The sequence below is a fragment of the Labrus mixtus genome, chromosome 14, assembly GCF_963584025.1.
Source record: "Labrus mixtus chromosome 14, fLabMix1.1, whole genome shotgun sequence".
Classification (NCBI taxonomy): domain Eukaryota; kingdom Metazoa; phylum Chordata; class Actinopteri; order Labriformes; family Labridae; genus Labrus; species Labrus mixtus.
Genome location: NC_083625.1, coordinates 14,231,398 through 14,236,626, shown reverse-complemented (window position 1 = coordinate 14,236,626; position 5,229 = coordinate 14,231,398). Strand labels below are relative to the sequence as shown.

General features: G+C 37.4%; 1 long non-coding RNA gene across 1 annotated transcript; it reads right to left on the bottom strand.

Moving 5' to 3' along the window:
* Positions 1 to 2,012: 2,012 nt before the first annotated feature.
* Positions 2,013 to 3,263, bottom strand: LOC132987940 (uncharacterized). Its single transcript, XR_009675762.1, has 3 exons — positions 3,187 to 3,263; positions 2,502 to 2,617; positions 2,013 to 2,363 (listed from the first exon to the last, which is right to left on the bottom strand). It is a non-coding gene; the product is annotated as an uncharacterized LOC132987940 (long non-coding RNA).
* Between the last annotated feature and the right edge of the window lie 1,966 nt (positions 3,264 to 5,229).

Here is a 5,229-nt window from a genome sequence, read left to right as displayed (position 1 = left end):
TCCAGCTACTAAATGATATATCATCCATGGATCCACTTCAGGCTGAGAAATTATTTCCAGCTACTGGGCAAGTGAACAAAACCTTTTTAAAAACATAACATTTAACTTAAAAGTGCTAATTAAGGGTCAAATTCTCAAACAAAGATATCACAATCCAATGACTAAGTAATGGGTGTTGCACCATGGATAATTGTGCTAATGGCACCCTGGTGTATTCACAAGTTAACATTTACTTCACATACATGTTCATTTATCTTGATTTGTGGTGGCATTTTGTTTTTATTCACACTGTTATTTATGTCAAATATGAGCTCGGGTTTCACACACAAGACCTGTGTTCAACGTTACATGTTTTAATGTACGCACACAAAACAGTGAATCCATCTGATTCAGCGTGCTCATAAACACCTCTGTTGCTGCAAGTCATTGCACATTTATAAGAAAACACAAGTTAACCGAGCTGTGAATCATCAGTAATGAGAACTGTGAGCTAACGGCGTAATTGAAAATAAATTGACCTGAATACATTGCCTGCCATCAAGCGTGAAAGCACAGAAATTTTCAAATATGCGATAAATGTGACAGCAGACAGTTTATAGTGGTCCTGTCCTCCACCAGTCTCCGATATTTGTGCCAAGTTTTATATATATAGAGAGAGATAGCAAATAGAGAGAGAGGAATAAGGGGTCAGAGATAAACAGAGAGACAGAGATATGTATAGAGATAGAAGGAAAAGGATACACAGGAATATATAGAGGTGAGAGATTGGGGGGGTAATGGATAGAGAAAGAGAAATAAGGAAATAAAGACGAATAGACAGATAGACAGAGAATCGCTCTAAGATTGAGAGAGATTAACAGAGATAATAAGAAAGATAGAGATAGACAGAGCTGACATTGGTGTCTCACAGACATCTCCTTTACATGACTCACTGAGAGCAGAGATGGAAGACGGCGTGTTTATTCACAGCCACGATTGCTGGATTGAGTTTGACAGTTTGCACATGTCTTACCAATCATTGAATTTGGTTAGAAGTTAAGAGAACCAGAATCTCTCCTGGGCTTTACAGAGCTTTAAGGTGAATTCCAGCTCATATAGCTTGCCTGCAACTTTACTCTTAGTTGATAAGTTTACCATGTCACCCGAAATTAACCATTAAATGTCAGTTTTGTTTTCGCAACTTGCTTCTTCTGCTCCAAAAAGACAAAAAAGAGTAATTGGAAGTTAAGCAGCTATAAATAAGTTTTTTCAAATACATACGTTAGTTTTTCGTCTCTATGATGTACATTTAATCCAATGAGGCTGAAAAAACAAGAGCTCTAGTAATTTAGTAGTTCCTGTAGCTGTAACTTCACATTTTACTTAGACTTAAGCAAATACTTTCATTTAGTGTCTCACTCATTATAGGGAGGACTTTCTAATGATAGCTGTATTCTACATAGTCTGGGGGTTGTGGTTTTGTGCATGCTGGGTCATGGTGTTTTTAAGATTAGCTTGGACTCATAATGTGTTTTTAAAGAGGGGGATGTTTACACTTGTTCACAGTGTATGACTGAATGGGTCTTACTACTTTCTGTATCTCTCCATGTCAGGGGGGCTTCACTGGAAAATAGGTCACTGAATTTCTTTCTATACTTCAGCTGGCTTTACTTTATTCTAATGAATTGGACCCTGAAGGTTTCCTGAGATTGCGCTACATTTTGGAGAAAGAAAAAGTCCGGTCACATTACTCACAGTTCACAGTGGCATTTGTCTTCCTCCTCCGAAAATAAATTTACCGGACTCAACACCCGAATTGCACTGACAATTCTTCCAAAAATTGACTACTTATTCACTCTCTCGCGCGAGACCTCCCGAAGCCCCCTATCTCTCATCAGCCTCCCTGAGACCGGGGGTGAGGGAGTCCCTCTTTCCCTCTTTCCTACCATCAAAAGCCATAAAAAGAGCAGAAATGAACAGCAAAATCCAAAAGCAAATATTGATATTTTATTGCAGATTTCCAGAGTGTGTCCAGAGGATACATAAAAAGACTAATGCAATCAAATCAACTTTGTTGCTGTCTTTCACATATCCAAGACTCTAATCACCATTCAGCTAATAACCTTGCTTTTAAAGGGTTACAATCCTGAAAATAATTGAATGTTTGGCAGTTTTGAGCAAGTCAGAAGTGTGTTTAAATTCACAACAGAAAAATATAAATACATTTGAGGAGGGCACAAGGGTTAATGTTCCAGCAGTGGTTTTGTTTTACCTTGATATACTGAAGAAGCTCATCACGAGGCAGGATACTGCTCTCCACTGTGGCAGCGATCAGCTCTGTAGACGGCTCTTTGTCCAACATGAAGAACTCCACACTCCGTACACTTCCCTGTCAACCACCACAAAGCATTATCTCTGTCTTAAAATACAATTTGTAAACTAAAAGTGGTACTAAGGGGGGATAGATATAAGTTTGAATCTTACACACTTGTATATTGTAAAATGGGTTTTTCATAAAAGACACACCTTCTGAAAGTGAAAGTCTGCAGTTGTATTTCTTGTGCAGGTCCAGGAGCTGATGGAGGTGGGTCACCAGGGACTTGAGATTCTCCACCTCTTTGGAATCATAATTATCCTCCTTAAAAAGAACAAAAGTAAAACAGAATGAAAACATAGGTCAGGGTAGGCTATAGGGCTGAGCAAATAAGTGCAGTTACATCGTTATCCCAATGAAAAGATTTGCAACAATATTTTTCACTTCCTACACCTAATGGCATGTACAGCTGCAAATCTGTACATGCAACAAAGTTACAGATGTCATAAAGTGCCTGGCGCTCATACACCAACAGCGATTGGTTATTTACAACCAGCAAAGACGCCAGTATAAACACAATAAACAACTGAGACAATAAAGACGTAAGGAGTCGACGTGCCATGACACCGGGCGCCATCTTCACCATACAGCGCACAACTCTGTTTGTTTAATATAATCCTACAAAAAAAGGAAAAAAAGATCACTCTGGAATCTGTCTTACTAATGATGATTGTAAAACCATTTTTAATACAGTGCATTACGAAATGAAATTTAAATAAATGTGAATCAGAAAATATCTTTCTTCCCATAATAACACATCAATACATCTTTTTATTACAGTTTACAATAAAGCTGAGATAGACAGATAGACAGGCGGACAGTCAGTCCCTTACCTCTAAATCCAGCTCAAATGTGATGGCAAACTTTTTAGCCTCTCAAAACGTGTTTGTGAAGAAGTTTGCTAAGTCTGGGAATAAAAGAGTCAACTAAGTCAAAATAATAAAAAAAATATTTTTACAAAATGGAAGAAACATAGAAGTGCATCCAACTAAAGTTAAGTACCTGTTCTCGGCAAAGCCTCTGTGAAGCATCTGACGATGACACAAGAAACAGGCTCTCTTTGACTATTGTTGAGAACAAAAAAAAACAAGAGAAAAACAAAGACCACTTAGTATGTTAAAACTTTTATCACATTCTTGATTCTAGTTATTGAGCAGGCAAGTTAAGTAAAAACAAGATCTGCACAACAAGAAGCTCCCGTTTGAAGGATTTATTAAGTGACGTTTTGAGTCAACTGAGGAAGAGCATGTTGGCACTATGGTGTCTTGGTGTGCAAAATCAGAAGGACTAAAATATGTTACTTAAAGGAAGAATATGCGATTTTTTGATCCAGCAGATGTCGTAATGCTAATGCTAGCGCTCTTTAGTTAGCTCGTAGCTTCACAGTGCATGTAAATTTACACAAAATGACCGTGATCTAAAAACGCTTAAGTGACATTCAATTAAGCAGTGAGTACTGTATGTTAATTTTCATTTCTCTAGTCCCTCAATGAAACAACTTTTATACGCAAGGGGATGAGCCTGCCTGCTGTCCCGACGATGTAAACACGTTGTAGATACCGCTCTGAAAGCTTGGAAAACATCACAGACAGTGGGACTCGGGTGTCACACTCATTGTAGGCAGTCATGAATCGCAGAGTTATTTTCAGAGGATATACTTGATTTCTGCTACATTTAAGTGTGAAAAATCACATTCCTTTAAATGTGCAGAAATAATTAGGCCTTACTAATCACGTAAAGGGTTAACTCATGGTAAATCATCATTATTGTGATATTTCTTTTTTTTTATACTTGGTGGAGGGCTTTTCGCAGCCCACCTGTAGTACCCACACGACACACCACGACTGTTGAAATTAAGCAGGAAGAAATGTTTTTTTCCTCTCTCCAACAACTTGGCCATGTACAAGACAAAATCAGCAAAGAGGTAAGAAAAAACACTTTGGCCACAAGTGATGCCACAAAAAACAAATGTTCCTCACAGGAGCTTTAAGACTTGCCAAAAAGATAGAAAAGGAGTTTCAAAAGCTGTAACTAGGAGACTATCTCACATGAAATGGAGCTGATGTGTCAAACTGTACTCATGAGTTGCTCAAGAAGAAGATAAAGGGAGGCACACAGACTCAAAGAGATGAAATAGGAACTCAAATACTGAGACAAAGATTGACTTCAGTTTTATAAGCCTTTGGAAAAACCCTTTGAATGATCCATAAAATGTTTATTCCTCCCTGCAGCAGTGTCCAAAGGATTTTTCATGGTACATTGGCCCTCTGTACACAACATCATATCAAGCTATCCTCTGTATCATCCTTTGGAGCATTGTTAACATTTGAATGCACAAAGACTCAACAGTTTCCTGTGCCTGAAGATGAATGTGCATTAAAATTTGATCACATTCATTTTTACAAGTGGCATGAGAAGTTTAAATCCTGAACACACACACACACAAACACACACACACACTTAAGTAAGTTACTTTATTCATTTCATCACAAATTGTGAACTGTAAAGTATGCTATACTTTGTCAGTATTTTGTGTAATGTTTGTTGTGTGAACACTGCAATAGCATAAACAGCAGCAGTAGTAATTCTAGAAACTACATTTCCTGTCTTGTTAAATACATTGGAAACTACAGGAAAGATGTTCTGAAGACTTTAAGCGTTCACTATTCACTCACATACAGAAAAGATTGTAAAAGTGTAGTCATTTTCATGAATAATTAATATGACGTTGACAGAATTGCACGGAACTAAATGTTAAATCAATATTTCAACATCCCACATTTTACTTTAAGTTGGGTACAAGCTTAAAAAGTCAACCCAAAATCCAACTATTTCAGTTTTGGACTAAAAATCAATTAAAAGAAATCTGAACTTGA